This window comes from Pongo abelii, chromosome 4 (genome assembly GCF_028885655.2).
Source record: "Pongo abelii isolate AG06213 chromosome 4, NHGRI_mPonAbe1-v2.0_pri, whole genome shotgun sequence".
Lineage (NCBI taxonomy): Eukaryota > Metazoa > Chordata > Mammalia > Primates > Hominidae > Pongo > Pongo abelii.
Genome location: NC_071989.2, coordinates 87,182,246 through 87,199,179, shown reverse-complemented (window position 1 = coordinate 87,199,179; position 16,934 = coordinate 87,182,246). Strand labels below are relative to the sequence as shown.

General features: G+C 41.1%; 1 protein-coding gene and 1 long non-coding RNA gene across 10 annotated transcripts in view; one reads left to right on the top strand and one right to left on the bottom strand.

Annotated features, from left to right (window-relative positions):
- The window catches only part of TENT2 (terminal nucleotidyltransferase 2), a 74,022-nt gene extending 67,733 nt beyond the window's left edge, over positions 1-6,289 (bottom strand). For 4 of the 9 annotated variants that reach the window (XM_054555666.2, XM_024247344.3, XM_054555671.2 and 1 more), the window contains exons 1-2: positions 5,886-6,241; positions 5,587-5,651 (exon numbers count right to left, since the gene is read on the bottom strand). The gene's annotated coding sequence lies outside the window, so the exon portion shown is untranslated. Of the gene's footprint in view, positions 1-1,077; positions 1,251-5,586; positions 5,652-5,885 lie in introns of those variants that run through there. The other 5 variants (XM_024247345.3, XM_024247347.3, XM_054555667.2 and 2 more) reach the window with 4 other exon arrangements.
- A 46-nt stretch (positions 6,290-6,335) lies between these two features.
- On the top strand, positions 6,336-7,158 carry LOC129059441 (uncharacterized). Its single transcript, XR_008525325.2, has 2 exons — positions 6,336-6,497; positions 6,619-7,158. It is a non-coding gene; the product is annotated as an uncharacterized LOC129059441 (long non-coding RNA).
- Positions 7,159-16,934: the final 9,776 nt, after the last annotated feature.

Below are 16,934 nucleotides of genomic sequence, written 5' to 3'. Positions count from 1 at the left end.
GATCACCAGAAGAAAAAAAAAAACCTGGGAATAAACAGAAACGATGTCAGGAACAAATGAACACTCAAAAAAAAAATCTCAGATTAATGAAAAGACATTGCATATATAAAACAAGAATATGCTATTTAAAAAGAAAGGGGCCAGATGCAGTGGCTCACACCTAGAATCCCAGCACTCTGGGAGGCCACGGTGGGAAGACTACTTGAGCTCAGGAGTTCAAGACTAACCTGGGCAACAAAGTGAGACCCTGTCGCTATAAAAAAAAAATAAAAAAAATTAGCCAGGCACAGTAGTGTGTGCCTATGGTCCCAGCTACACAGGAGGCTGAGGTGGGAGGATTGCTTGAGTCCAGGAGGTCAAGGCTGTAGTGAACCATGTTCATGCCACTGCACTCCAGCCTGGGTACAAGACAAGACCCTATCTCAAAAAAATAAAATAAAAAGGCTCTGGGAAATTATAAAATTGAAAGCAGAACTACCCAGCAGAAAGTTAAAAGATCACTTTGAGGAAATGTATTAGAAAGAACGAAAAGGAAAAGGTGGTAGGGGCAGGAAGGAGGCAAGACAACAGAAGAGAAAACAAAAAAGTATTAAACTATGTGATCTAACATTGTAACAGAAGGTCCGGGAAGAACAGAAAAAATACAGGACATTACCTAACAAATAAAACAAAAAAAAGCCAAAGACTGAAAGACACCAATCCCCAGACTGAAAGGATTTAAAGGGTACAAAGCACAGTAAAAAAGTTACATGTCAACGTATATTATATTGAAGTTTCAGAATATCACACACAAAAAAGGAAGTTTATAAAATATTCAAAGGGGGAAAATGTTATAAACAAAGGGCAAGAAATCAAAATGGCTTTGGACTTCTCAATAGCACAGGACATGGACTCATGACTTCAAATCTCTGACGGAAATGCTCTCAGAATTACGGCTGTAATTCTATACCTAGCCGTACTATCAATGCAAGGGCAACTAGAAACATTCTTAGACATTTAAGTTATCAAAAAAGAAAAAGAAAACCTGGAATCTAGAAAAAGGGAGATCTGATGTAGGGCAGAAACAAAGTAAATTACCCGAGACGACAGTGATGGGAAGCTAACAGTTCAAATTAGAATGGGAGGATGCAGGGCTTCAAGAAGATATCTAAGAAAAGAAAAATCAACTGGTAGATTACCTGATGTATTTGACCATAGAGATAAGTTCTGTTAACAGAGTAGAAATAATTTTAGAAATACAGAAAAGTAGCTAGTTAAAAATATATTACCAAAGAAAAAAACACTCAATAGGTAATATAAAAAAGGCAATATAATCAGTTACCTGATTCTTACAAAGATTGAATATACTGATTTTTTAAAAACTGAGTTACTATATAAAATTTATTATATATTATTTATTTATATATGACACTACATTATACACTTGTGTTTATATATCACAAGTTTTATATGGAGGATGACAGAGGGTACAAAAAGTGCTAAATTCTCATTTTCAGTAAATATAAATCAAAAGAATGAACTATAGAAGCTTTATTCTTTTTTTTTTTTTTTTTTAAACAACAGAGAAAAATAAAACTAGGTAGCCAGAAGAATTGAAGTAGCTGCCTCTGGGGATTTTGACTAGAAGGGCCAGAAAAACTATGAGAGACAACACGGGAGAAAAAGAAAAATCTGGCAAGAAATTAATAAATCCCTCACAAACATTGTTCCTTGTTTTTTCAATTCCATAAGATTAAAATTCCCTAGGTTGGCCACAGATAACAAGGCTCACCAGTCCAGGGTTCATAACAGATTGTGGACAAAATTCTATGAATCATCATCAGACCTCATCCCAAATGCCTGACTCTAATTTGAACCACAGACAAGGTTAACCTCCAGAAAACAAGAGTCTGTCAACTTTCTTTAGCAGACCCTTATGTCTTTTTTACAAGAGATTTTTAAAAAAGAAAATAATCCTGTCATATTTCCTCACCTGTACACCCTAGCTTCTTCAGAGGAAATGGACAAATATCTTGAACTAAGCAGCATTCCAGGGAATCCCCTAGTAAAAATACATACAATAATCCTGGGCTGGGCAGTTGTTCATGCCTGTAATCCGTTGGGAGGCTGAGGCAGGCAGATTGTTTGAGCCCAGGAGTTAGAGACCAGCCTAGGCAACACGGTAAAACCCCATCTCTACAACAAATACAAAAATCAGGCTGCATGCCTATAATCCCAGCACTTTGGGAGGCCGAAGCAGATGTATCACCTAAGGTCAGGAGTTCACGACCAGCCTGACTAACATGGTGAAATCCCCACTAAACACAAAAAAAAATCAGCCAGGTGTGGTAGCACATGCCTGTAATCCCAGCTACTTGGGAGGCTGAGACAGCAGAATCGCTTGTACCTGGAAGGCAGAGGTTGCAGTGAGCCAAGATCGCGCAATTGCACTCCAGCCTGGGCAACAAGAGCAAAACTCTGTCTCAAAAAAAAAAAAAAATTAGGCCAGGCGCAATGGCTCATGCCTATAATCCCAACACTCTGGGAGGCCGAGGTGGGCAGATCACCTGAGGTCAGGAGTTCAAGACCAGCCTGGCCAACATGGCAAATTCCCATCTCTACTAAAAATACCAAATTAGCTAGCGTAGTGGTGGGCACCTGTAATCCCAGCTACTTGGGAGGCTGAGGCAGGGGAATCGCTTGTACCCGGCAGGCAGAGGTTACAGTGAGCGGAGATCGCACCACTGCACTCCAGCCTGGGCGAAAGAACAAGACTTCGTCTCAAAAAAAAAAAAAAGACACAACAGAAATGAGCCAGGTGTGGTGGTCTGCATCTGAAGTCCCAGCTACTCTGGAGGCTGGGGTGGGAGGATCGCTTGAGCCAGAGAGATGGAGGTTGGAGTGAGCCGAGGAGACTGTGCCACTGCACTCCAGCCTGGTCAATGGAGCAAGACCCTGTCTCAAAAACAAAAAAAAAAGAAAAAAGAAAAATCTTGGATTGCCAGATTCAAGACTGGCAACGAACACTTTTCACCCTTTGCTCAGGCTCACACTCCTTCTTGGCCTTTTTTACTCTGGTTCCCTAACCTAATTTCCCGTAAAACATAGGATCCTACTTCATAGGGTTTATGAGAAAATGATATTAAATATAATTCACTGTAACAAATTTTGCTTGATAGTTCATTTTGTTGGAATAGACACTACAAATCTAGTGAATAGAAGAAATAAGTATTCAGAAAAACAATTAAAATCTTGTACTTTCAGGTTTATTTAAATCGGTTCATAGCAAAAAGCCTAGATACTTTTGTTTATACCTATAAAAAATATGCTGTTTTTCCTCTGTAACTGAGTAAGGTCCATGTATATTAAGATTTGAAGACGCAAAATGACATTAAGAGCTCAGGCCTCACCTTGTTTCCATCCCTTACACAGCCAAATCCAAACTAAGAATAAGTCTAAAGATGACTTGTGGCTCAGAATTACTCTACCAAGTTAATGACCAAATTATCCCCAGCTTAAAAACTTAGAATGAGTCCACAGCCAGATGTTCAGTCTAGGGCAGCAATCTAGTTTAGCCTATCCCAAATTCCCAGAAATATATCAAGCTCTGGAGCCCCTGCAAAACAAAGGATCTGTCAGCCTCTCCTCAGTATGAATTTTGGCCCTCAAGTCAGGCTCAATCTTAAAGAAGGTAGGCTTCAAGTAGGGGAAAATCATTCTGAGGCATTCATTCTATGTTCACCAATATAGGTATTCTGAAAGACATCTAGAGTTAAGGAAGTAAATGAAACGCCCATCAATTTCTATGCCTTTTTCTAATACATTTCACATTGATTTTGATGAAAATAAAAATGACATCAAAACAATTATCATAAACAACATCATTTTTTAAACTGACTGTAGAGTTTCGCAAAATAAAATACAATAAAACTATTACTGTAACAGAAATAAGGGGACCTCCACAAAATTTTAAATCATTTTCTTCATACTCTGAATGAAAGGTTTCTTCAGTAAGTAGAGATTAGTTATATAAAACATTACTCCACATTAACTATGGTCTTCTACCATCTCCTATGTGACAAATTTTATGATAGACACATAAAATCCAGATATTGGCAACATCCAATTTTCCTTACCTTAAAAGTTATCAGTTCCACAATCTGTACTTGACCATAAAAGAGTATACTGGTACTTTCCTTACGGAGAAAACCTTAAAGACGGTTTCCTAAGGTGGACCCAATGGGAAATTACACAGGTTTACATGAGACAAGGCAGTAAAAGAGTAGATTAATTCGGCCGGGCACAGTGGCTCACGCCTGTAATCCCAGCACTTTGGGAGGCCGAGGCGGATGGATCACCTGAGGTCAGGAGTTGGAGACCAGCCTGGCCAACATGGTGAAACCCTGTCTCCACTAAAAATACAAAAATTAGCTGGGCGTAGTGGCACGTGCCTGTAATCCTAGCTACGGCAGGCTGAGGCAGGAGATCGCTTGAACCCAGGAGGCAGAGGCTGCAGTGAGCCAAGATAGTGCCATTGCACTCCAGCCTAGGTGACAAGCGCAAGATTCCATCTTGTAAAAAAAAAAAAAAAAAGATTAATTCCTAGTAATTTCTCGTGATAAAGTATTTGATCCTGGAATTTGCAACTTGGAATTTGTGTCCTCAACTTGACCTCTCCTCCAGCAAATGAGAGAACACTCAAGGTTATATGTAATTCCTTCACCAGGACTCTTCAGAAAGGATATACCTAGTATGAAAACCAGAGCTGTACTGGCTAAACCAAGACACTGTCCATTTTGTCCAAATACCTTTGATATCTCAAACTCACTTCTTTTCTCCACAATACGAAAAATCCAATTCCTAAATCCTGCCAACCCACTGTGAAAACCACTTCCAGGTTTTGAACAGGATATTCCTTTTGGTTAAGAATTAAATTACACCCAAGTGTTCAAAAAAATAATCTAGTCACATGGCTCCAAATGAGCATTTCTTAAACAACTCATAAATGGCCTGTTTCACATGGAACCTGTTACATGACATTTCCAGAATATACATAATTAGGGCTATTCACACCAACAAAGTAACATCACTATTACTGGCTATTAATCAGTATAAATTAATAGCCTTATGGCTGTTAATCAGTACGTGTTAGAAGACTGGTTGTACTGAACCATACAATATGAAGGTATTTACAAAAGTTACTATGTTACCTGTAATATAAAAACACAGATTTAGTGGTCAGTTACAATCTCTTTCTTCACAAAATCATACACTGCACATGTGTTATTTGGCTTGTGTTTTAGTTTCCCTTTGCTTCTTCTCTGTTCACCCTGATGAAAAATATCTGCTACTTTAAACAAAGAGTTGAAAGAGATAAGACAAGTAATTTAGAGAATCCATAAGTTTTGAGACATATAAGCCTTTCCTGTTCTCACCTCGAGAGACGAAGAGCCTTTCTACAAAGGCTGAACAAGAAAAGAAACGCACACATCAGTCTTAACCTGTGCATCTTCCTATAAAGTGAAAAGCTGAGGCAATTTCATGCCATTTAATTAAGGCTTAAAAGATAAATGCCTTTTAAATTTTTTAATTAATCCAGCTACTTACCTTAGTTCTTCACCACCCTTTGAAACACCATGCAGGGGTCCCAAGACTATCTTCCTCTTTTGGTCCTGGAGTGGTGGACGAGGCAGTACGCGAGGAAGAAAAACGAGTAAGCAAAGTAAGCGGTCCTAAGATTCTTCAAAATGTACAGCAGCCCAGATGCCGCCCATAAATTTGGAATAACCAAGAGATACTGCTGGAACCTCCCACGCAAAACAAAACGCTACCGTTTCGGAAAAGTTTCCCGTGCCCCGCCCCCCAACCTGGGCCTACACGGCCTCTCCGAAACCCCTTAAACTCACAGGTGTCCTCTGGGAAGGGCTAAGCAGGGTCTACCCGCACTGCCCGTTCAGAAGTTCCAAGGCCCGAGCGGGGACGGCTGGGAGTACTCAGTCGTAGCTTTCTCCCGAACCAAAGGAGGTAGTGGTGGCCCGTGGGACAGCTAGGCCCAGCTCCCGCTCCGGCTGAGATCTAACCCCCCGCACGGCTGCCAGGGGAGGAGCAACACAAGAAAAGGTAGGGGCTGCAAGGATGTAGAAAGTTGGGGGCGGTGGCAAAAAGCGGAAGAGCAAAAAGTCGCCGAAAAAGCGGCGTAGAAAACCCTGTCAAAGACACCCGGAAGATCGACGTGACCCCGGATGAGAATAGGCAGCGGGGAGCGAGAGGTCACACTTCCGGCGGCCGCCTCCCTCCCCTACCCCCCCCCCCCCCCGGCCTATGAGCGCTTTGCTTGAATGCGCAGGCGCAAGACAGCCGGATTTGGAAGGAGTTAGTTTCTTAACTGCTGCCAGCACCGGTTGGGAAAAGGTTAGGACTGCACTAAGAGGAGTGGAGCAGGCAGTCGCCGGAGGGCCACCTCTGGGCCCTTTGCGTGAACTCACGTGCAGCCGTTCTAGCTGTAACAAACGTTTTCTGTGGGTCCTTCGTGTGTTGGCCGAGTGACTTGTCCCCAGAGAAGCCTTTCTTTAACCAGTGTTCCCCTAATCTTCTCCCCCGGAGCAACATTAAACTTTATCTGTTCTTTTGCCCCTCCAGTAACCTGAGAGCTTCTTTGGAAGGAAAATGCTTTCTTTGGCCGGACGCGGTGGCTCACCCCTGTAATCCTAGCACTTTGGGAGGCTGAGGCGGGCGGATCACGAGGTCAGGAGTTCGAGACCAGCCTGGCCAGCATGGTGAAACCCCATCTTTACTAAAAATACAAAAATTAGCCGAGCTTGGTGGCGCGCGCCTGTAATCCCCGCTACTCAGGAGGCTGAGGCTGGAGAATCGCTTGAACCCGGGAGGCGGAGGTTGCAGTGAGCCGAGATCGTGCCACTGCACTCCAGCCTGGGCGACAGAGCGAGACTGTGCCTCAAAAAAAAAATGCTTTGTTTCTCTCTAAAGCCTGGACTTAGCGCCTTGCCCGTAGTAATAGCTGATATTCACTAATTCAACCAGTATTTATTGATATCGCCTCTTGAGTGAGCTTTAATTATTTGTAGAAATGTCTAAATTGTTTAATAATGCAAATCTGTTAGCTGTATTCCTTTATTGTCCACTTAATGTCTATAAAATCTGACCCCTCAGGTTCTGAAATTGGTAATTTGTGTGTCATCTTTTTTTCTGATCGATCTGGCGAGGGGCTTCTCGGTCTACGGATCTCAAATCTCAAAGCCCGTTTTTGCTTTCTTGGATTTTTTCTACTGGTTTTCTGTTTTCTATTTTATTGATTTCTGCTCTTATGTTTATTTTTTCCTTTATTCTGCTATTTTTTAATTTTTAAATTTCTTGTTTTGTTTCTCTAGTTTCTTAACTCAGAAACTGATGACCACTAATTTTAGATGTCTCTTGTTTCTACAGGCATTTGGTGTGATAAGTGTCCCTCTATACTGTTTTAGCTACATTCCACATATTTTGATATATTGTATTTTCATTTTCCTTCATTTCAAAATACTCTGTAATTTCCCTGTTGCTTTCTTTTTTTGACCATGGGTTTTTTGTAAGTGTTAGTCTGCAAATGTGGAGGAGTTTTCCGGGTAGCTGCCTGTTACTGATTTCTGATTTAATCCCATTGTGATCAGAGAAGGTACTTTGTACACTATTAATAATTTTAAACTTATTGACACTTGTTCTGTGGCCCAGAGTATAGTCTGTCTTGGTAAATACTCACTGTGCATTTGAAATGAATGTGTTTTTTGCAGTTGTTGCATGGAGTGTTCTATAAATGTCAATCGTGTCAAGTTGTTTGATATTAGTGTTCAAATCTATATCCTTTCTGATTTACTGTCTACTTATTCTACTAATTATTGAGAGTTTGAAATTTCTGACTATTACTGGTTTTTTTCTATTGTAGTTCTATCAATTTCTGCTTCATGTACTTTGCAGCTCAGCTATTAGTTGCATAAACATAGTTATTCTCTTATTTGTATGAATTTATCCTTTATGAAAGTTTCATTATTATGAAATTATCCACTTTACAAATGACCCTCCTCTTTCCTGATAATGTTCTTTGCTATGAAGTATATATATTTTGTCTGATAGTATTACAGCTACTTAGGCTTTCTATTGTATGGTGTTAACATGGTATATATGAGGAGAACATAATTCCAATTCGATAAACTCTTCCAGAAAATTGAAGAGGAGGGAATACTTCCCAGCTCATTCTGTGGGGCCAGCATTACACTAATACCCAAACTCTAGATATTAAACAAGCAAGCTATGGACCAATATCTCTCATAAACATAATATGCACAATTCTAGTCACTTTTATTTCACAGTATATAAAAAAGATAATACATTATATCCGAACAGGTGCTTATCCTAGGAATGCAAGGTTCAATTAGCATTGTATTGACCATAAAAGAGTATACTGGTACTTGCTTTACGGAGAAAACCTTAAAGACTGTTTCCTAAGGTGGACCCAATGGGAAATTACACAGGTTTACATGACACAAGGCAGTAAAAGAGTAGATTATATAAAAAAGATATATAAATATATAAATACATAAAAAATATATAAAAAAGATAATACATTATAGCCAAACAGGGGCTTATCCTAGGAATGCAAGGTTGAATTAGCATTGGTAAATCAAGCAATGTAATTTACCATATTAACAGACTAAAAAAGAAAAACCATTTGATAATCTCAATACATGCAGCAAATGCATTGGACAAAATCCAGTATCCATTCCTAAGATTACAAGGAAACTTCCTCAACTTGATAGAGAGTGTCTATAAAAAGCATCACACTTAATGGTGAAGAACAATGCTTTCACCTTAAGATCAGGAACAAGGCAAGAATTTCTGCTCTGACAACTTTTGTTCAATATTGTAGTGGGGATTCTAGCCTGTGCAATAAGGCAAGGAAAAAAAAAAGGCATTCAAATTAGCAAAGAAGGAAGTAAAACTGGTTTTATTTGTTTTATTTATTGAAAACTCTGGCACAAAATCTACAAAAAAACTATCAGATCAAGTAAGTGACCAAGACTACAGGTCATAAAATCATTACACAAATGTCAATTGCATTTGTAGTACACTAGCAATAAACAATCTGAAATTGAAATTTAAAATACCATTTACAACAGCATCAAAAATATTTGAGGCAGGCATGGTGGCATGGACCTGTAGTCCCAGCTACTTGAGAGGCTGAGGCAGAGAATCACTTGAGCCCAGGAGTATGATGGCATTATGATAGCTCACTGCAGCCCCAGAAAGAGAATGGAAAGACAAGCCAAAAACTGAAGCAGCTATTTGCAAATCACATATCTGATAAGAATGTGTGTGTGTGTGTGTGGTTTTTTTTTTTTTTTTTTTTTGAGACAGGGTCTTGCTGTGTCTCAAAAGAGCTGGAGTATAGTGGCGTGCTCACAACTCACTGCTACCTCAACCTCCCAGGCTCACGTGGTCCTCCACTTCAGCTTCCTTAGTAGCTGGGACTACAGGTGTGCACCACCATGCCTGGTTAATTATTGTATTTGTTATAGAGGATGGAGTTTCCCCATGTTGCCCAGGCTGGTCTCAAACTCCTTAACTCAAGCAATCCACCTGCCTCGGCCTCTCTGAGTGCCGGAATTACAAGTGTGAGCCACCATGCTGGGCCCTGGTAAATAATTTATATCCAGGCCAGGCAAGGTGGCTCACGCCTGTAATCTCAGCACTTTGGGAGGCCGAGGTGGGCGGATCACAAGGTCAGGAGTTCAAGACCAGCCTGGCCAATATGGTGAAACCCCGACTCTACTAAAAATACAAAAATTAGCCTGGCATGGTGGCAGGCGCCTGTAGTCCCAGCTACTTGAGAGGCTGAAGCAGGAGAATCACTTGAACCCGGGAGGCAGAGGTTGCAGTGAGCCGAGATCATGCCATTGCACTCTAGCCTGGGCAACAGGGCAAAACTCTGTCCACGAAAAAAAAAAAAAAAATTTATATCCAGAGGGTCTATTTTTTGAACTCTCATACCTCAATAGTAACCCAAAAAAATGGGCAAAAGATTTCAAGAGAGACATTTCATCAAAGAAGCCATATATGGATGACAAATAAAGGCATGAAAAGATACGCAACATCATTAGTCATTAGAAGAAATACAGATTAAGAGAAAAATACAAATTAAGACCTTAACAACATACCCTACCTATTTGATGGTAAATTCCAAAAGACTAGTCATACCAAGAATTTGTCAGAACATAGAGCAACTGAAACTCATACACTACTAATGGGAATATAAAATGGTACAACCACTTTGGAAAAAAACTTAGGAAGTTTCTTAAAAGGGTAAGCATATATTTATTTGCATATGATTAAGACATTCCATCCCTAGGTATTTACTCAAAAGAAATGAAGGCACATGTCCACAGAAGGACTTGTACACAAATGTTCATAGCAACTGTATTTGTAATTGCCTGTAATCCCAACCCTTTGGGAGGCCAAGGCAGGAGGATTGCTTGAGGCCGGGAGTTGGAGACCAGCCTGGGCAACTTGGCGAAACCCTGTCTCTACTAAAAATAAATAGCAATCTCAGCTACTAGGGAGGCTGAAGAAGGACAATCGTGTAAGCTTAGGAGGTGGAGGCTGCAGGGAGCTGTGATTGCACCACTGCACTCCAACCTGGGTGACACAACAAGACCCTGTCTCAAAAAAAAAAAAAAAAAAAAAAAAAAGACCTGTAACACAAATACCCATTAACAGGCAAATGGGCTGAGAGTGGTCACACCTGTAATCTCAGCACATTGAGAAGCCAAGGTGGGAGGATTGCTTGAGGCCAGGAGTTGGAGACCAGCCTGGCAACATAGTGAGACCCCCATCTCTACCTATACCAGGAGTATCCAATCTTCTGGCTGCCACACTGGAAGAATTGTCTTGGGCCACACATAAAATACAATAGCTGATGAGCTAGAAAAAACAAAATTGGAAAGAAAATATCATAATGTTTTAATAACGTTTACAAATTTGTGTTGGGCTGCATTCAAAGCTGTCTTGGACCATATGCAGCCTGTGGACTGAGGTTTGGACAAACTTGCTCCTCCCTTCTGGGAGGTTGAAGAGGGAGGATTACTGGAGCCCAGGAGTTTGAAGCTGCAGTGAGCTCTGATTCTACCACTACAAGCAGAGTGAGACCCTATCTCTAAAAACAAAACTAAAAATAAATTTAAGATAAAAATTAAAACCAGGCCAGGCACGGTGACTCATGCCTGTGATCCCAGCACTTTGGGAGGCCAAGGCGGGTGGATCACCTGAGGTCAGGAGTTCGAGACCAGCCTGACCAACATGGAGAAACCCCGTCTCTACTAAAAATACAAAGTTAGCCGATCAGGGTGGCATATGCCTGTAATCACAGCTACTCGAGAGGCTGAGGCAGGAGAATCGCTTGAACCCGGGAAGCAGAGGTTGCAGTGAGCCGAGATCGCGCCATTCCACTCCAGCCTGGGAAACAAGAACAAAATTCCGTCTCAAAAAAAAAAAGAAAATTAAAACCAAGTAAATGGATAAACAATTCATGGTATATCCATACAGTACAATACTGCTCAGAATAAAAATAAATTATTGTACAAGCAATGATACATTGATTAATCTCAAAGTAATTACAATCAGTGAAAGAAAAAGATCTTTTAAAAAGTATATATGATCCTATTTATATAAAATTCCAAAAAATGCAAACAAATCCTTAGTGAGAAAAGGCAGGTGAGTGGCAGCCTGGAAGATGAGGGTGTAGGGGACGGGGAAGGACAAAGAAGGGCAGGAGGAAGAGATAAAAGGAATACAAAGAAACTTTTAGGAGTGATACCCATGTTCATTATTTTGATTATTCCAGTAGTTTCATTTGTGTATTTATATGTAAAAACATGTACAACCTATTATGTCTCAATTATACCTCAAAGAAGCTGTTAAAAAGAAAAAAAGCATTTGGTCGATGTTGCACTTTGGTTTTTGTGTTGGTTTGGTTTGGTTTGGTTTTTTTTTTTTTGAGACAGTCTCACTGTGTCACCCAGGCTGCAGTACAGTGGCACGATCTTGGCTCACTGCTACCTCCACCTCCTGGGTTCAAGCAATTCTCCTGCCTCAGCTTCCATTACAGGTGCCCACGACCAAGCCTGGCCAATTTTTGTATTTTTAGTAGAGATAGGTTTTCGCCATGTTGGCCAGGCTGGTCTCAAACTCCTGGCCTCAGGTGATCTGCCCGCCTCAGCCTCCCAAAGTGCTGGGATTACAGACACGAGCCACCGTGCCTGACCGCGTGTTGCACTTTGAATAAATCTCTCAAACCATGCATGATTCGTGACATGTTACACTCATCATTTAGAAATATTGGTTCACTGAGTTATGCAGATCTTCCAAATGTTGACACATTTTACCCTACATTATCAAACACATCACATTTGTTAATATCACTTCCAATCTCATCAGAAGAAGAGTCTTTAATTTTTTTTTTTTTTTTTTTTTTTTGAGACAGAGTCTCACTCTGTCGCACAGTGGGGAATGTAGTGGCACGATCTCGGCACACTGCAACCTCCACCTCCCAGGTTCAAGCAATTCTCCTGCCTCAGCCTCAGTAGCTGGGACTACAGGTGTGCACCACCATGTCTGGCTAATTTTTTTTGTGTTTTTAGTAGAGATAGGGTTTCACCATGCTGGCCAGCCTGGTCTTGAACTCCTGACCTCAGGTGATCCGCCCGCCTCAGCCTCCCAGAGTGGTAGGATTACAGGTGTGAGCCACCACACCCGGCCAGAATCTGTAAGTATTTGGAAGCAATCAAGATCACAGTGATGATGCAACCTTTACCAAATTGTTATTTTTGCTTGAAAGTTCAGTTATATCAATGTCAACAAATAGATGTTATTTATTTTCATGAAAATGTTTTCCAGGTACCTAAGTGTGAATAACCAGCTTGTCAGTCAATAGATCTTTTAATTAAAATGGTGTTTCATGATAAAATCAGTGAGTTCAGCCTGCAACTCATTCCCACAAGTGCTTAGAGAAAAGCACTTGTTTGAGAGTTCTTTGGTATGCAGCAGAAGTGCTTTATAAATGCTTCTTTTTTTCATACAGAATATTTTTAAAAATGTGTATTCGCGGGTCAAGACAATCCAATTTGCAATTTTCATTGCTTCATTAAGAACATTCTTAAACTGGAAGTTTTTTAAAACTGCAAGTGAATGGCAGTGAAGAATATAAGGACTATTAATTTGTATCAGTGGTATTCAACTGGAGGTGATTTTGTCCTCAGGACATTTGGCAGTGACATTTTTGGCTATCACTACTTGAGAGAGTTACCACTGACATCTAATGAGTAGAAACCATGGATTCTGCTAAACATCCTAACAATGCATAGGACAGTGCCCCCACCTCCCACCGAAAAGTATTATCAGCCCAATATTCTATTATATGGGTATAGCACACTTTGTTTATCCATTCATCAGGTGATGGACATTAGTGTTGTTTCTACTTTTTGGCTATTATAAATAATGCTGCTATGAACATTGATATGGTTAGTCTTCCCTCCTTCCCCCACAAATCTCATCTTGAATTATAATCCCCAGTTGTTGAGGGAGGAACCTGCTGGGAGGTGATTGGATCATGGGGGCAGTTTTTCCCGTGCTATTCTTGTGACAGTGAGTGAGTTTTCATTGGATCTTATGGTTTTATAAGTGTTTGGCAAGTTCCTCCACTCACTCTTCTCTCTTCTGCCAGCACGTGAAGAAGGCTCTTGCTTTCCCTTCACCTTCCACCGTGAGTGTAAGTTTCCTCAGGCTCCTGCACCCATGTGGAACTGTGAGGCAATTAAACCTCTTTCCTTCATAAATTACCCAGTCTCAGGTTTATAGCAGTGTGAGAACAGACTAATACAAACATTCATGTATAAGTTTCTGTTTAAACATGTTTTCAACTATCTTGGGTATATACCTAGGAGTTAAATTGCTAGGTCATAGGGTAACACTATGTTTAATTTTTTGAGGAACTACCAAACTGTTTGCCAAAGTGGCTGCACTATTTTACATCAACATCAGCAGCCTGTGAGTGTTTCAGTTTCTCCACATCCTCATCAATGCTTATAATTGTCTTTTTTCTTATAGCAGTCTTGGTAGTTGTAGAGTGATATCACATTGTGATCTGCAATTGTTTGCTTTTGAACCATCAAAGCCAATTTTAACACAAAAAACAGTAAATAAACTCTTAGTGTTATTTTTTTCTTTTTTGAGACAGAGTCTCACTCTGTCACCAGGTTGGAGTGCAGTGGCTCGATCTCGGCTCACTGCAACCTCCGACTTCCTGGTTCAAGCGATTCTCCTGCCTCAGCCTCCCAAGTAGCTGGGATTACAGGCATTAGCCACCACGCCCAGCTAATTTTTGTATTTTTAGTAGAGACGGGGTTTCACCATGTTGGCCAGGATGGTCTCGATCTCCTGACCTCAGGAGATCCACCCACCTCGGCCTCCCAAAGTGCTGAAATTACAGGCATGAGCTATCGTGCCTGGCCAGTTCTAAGTATTTTTATATAGTTTTTGACATCATGATCCCTGAAAATGTCTGTGGATCACATTTTGAAAATGGCTTAAGTAGGTAGGGTATTGCAGACGCCCTGAAAAAATTGATAGTAGAAAGATTTATTGGGAGCTTACTATATGCCAGGAACCTTGCTAAGCACTTTACATCAATTACCCTTTATAATCTGATTAACAGCCCTCTAATAGAGCTACTATAATTATCTCCAATTTATGGGTGAGAACACTGAATCTCCAGCCAAGCAACTTGTTCAATGTCCCACAAATAATGCCAAAGACAAGCTTTGAATCTAGCAATAGCCTGATTCCGGCGCTCCATGCCTTCTCCCCAAGCAGAGTGTAGCCTCCTCCCACACTCAACCCCAAACCTTGGGGCAGAATCAGCAAAGAAGGGTAGTAGTGAGGGACTTGGGGACTTTTGATGTGGTTTTTGTGATTTTTAATTTTGTATTTGGCATGCGAGCTCTTCTGTGATTTGCAGTCATTCTACAGCTAATTCTAGGTTCCTTCATCCTGGATTTATTAATTTACATCCCTATTCCCATATACCCAACATGCTTCTGTTATGTCTGCTGAAAATGTTGCTTTTTCAAAAGGAGATAGGAGTGGGTAGGCAGATTGTTTAGAGAGATGCTGACAATCACCAGCCTACAGGGCTCTCTTGGCCCAGAAGAGAGAAGGTAAAAGAATATACCCACTGAGAACACTGGAAGGAATTTACAACAAGATCTGGGAGCTCTACTTCCTTTGTGCATGAGTGCGCACTGGTACATTCACATGTCCATGTCTCTTCTTGGCATTCACTTCATGGAGAACCTGAACTAACTGAACTAACTCAGAGGGTTCAGGAGAACCTTTCCTTGAAGAGTAGAAGTTAGGTGAAAATTTGAGATAAAAAAGAAAACAGTCCTGAGATAAGCCAGAGCTTGGCACAATGCCTGCCACATGGTTGGTACTCCATAAACATTGCTCGACCAAATGGGATGCAAAACACTTTATGTACCCATGTCATTATTCCTCACAACCAATTTTACAAAAGGAGTTCCATTATTTCCCCTGTTTTGCAAATGGCAAAGTTGAAGATAAGAACAATAAAGTAGACTGCCCAAGGCCTGACAATAGTTTAAAGCTACAGCTAGGATACAAACAGGTTTGTTTGTTTCCAAGCCTGTTATTTTTAACTGCTTAACTACCAAGTTATACTGGCTCCCTTCAGAGCAATTGAAAACAGTCTTTGAAAAGAAAATGGCCAGCGTCAGTAGTCCATGCCTGTAATCCCAGCACTTTGGGAGGCTGAGTGGGGTGAATCACCTGAGATCAGAGTTCGACACCAGCCTGGCCAACATGGCGAAATCCCGTCTCTAAAATACAAAAATTAGCCAAGCGTAGTGGTGGGTGCCTGTCATCCCAGCTACTCAAGAGGCTGAGGCAGGAGAATCGCTTGAATTGTTGTCCAGGCTGGAGTGCAATGGCACGATCTCGGCTCACTGCAACCTCAGCCTCGGGAGGTTGCAGTGAGCCGAGATCGTGCCATTGCACTCCAGCCTGGGCAGCAAGAGGGAAACTAGGGAAACTCCGTCTCAAAAAAAAAAAAAAAATGCCAGGCACAGTGGCTCATGCCTGTAATCCCAGCACTTTGGGAGGCCAAGGTGGGCAGATCACCTGAGGTCAGGAGTTCGAGACCAGCCTGACCAACATGGAGAAACCCCCTCTCTACTAAAAATACAAAAAATTAGGCCACGCACGGTGGCTCACGCCCGTAATCCCAGAACTTTGGGAGGCCGAGGCAGGCGGATCACAGCGTCAGGAGATCGAGACCATCCTGGCTAACACGGTGAAACCCCATCTCTACTAAAAATACAAAAAATTAGCTGGACGTGATGGCAGGCGCCTGTAGTCCCAGCTACTCAGGAGGCTGAGGCAGGAGAATCACTTGAACCTGGGAGGCAGAGGTTGCAGTGAGCCGAGATGGCACCACTGTACTCCAGCCTAGGCGACAGAGCAAGGCTCCGTCAAAAAAAAAAAAATATATATATATATATATAAAACTAGCCAGGTGTGGTGGCACATGCCTGTAATCCCAGCTACTCGGGAGGCTGAGGCAGGAGAATCACTTAAACCTGGGAGGTGGAGGTTGCAGGGAGCCAAGATCATGCCATTGCACTCCAGCCTGGGTGACAGGGCAAGACTCCATCTCAAAAAAAAAAAAAAAAAAAAAGTGTTCATAGGAATTCAAGCTATCTCTAATGAATTTATTATATAACAATCTCAGCTAATGATAATAGAGTATAAGAGCTAAGATACAGTTTGGCAACTATCTGCACTCCTCATTTTACATGTAAAAAAAAGATGTATTAAAGATAGAAAAGGAAATAAAT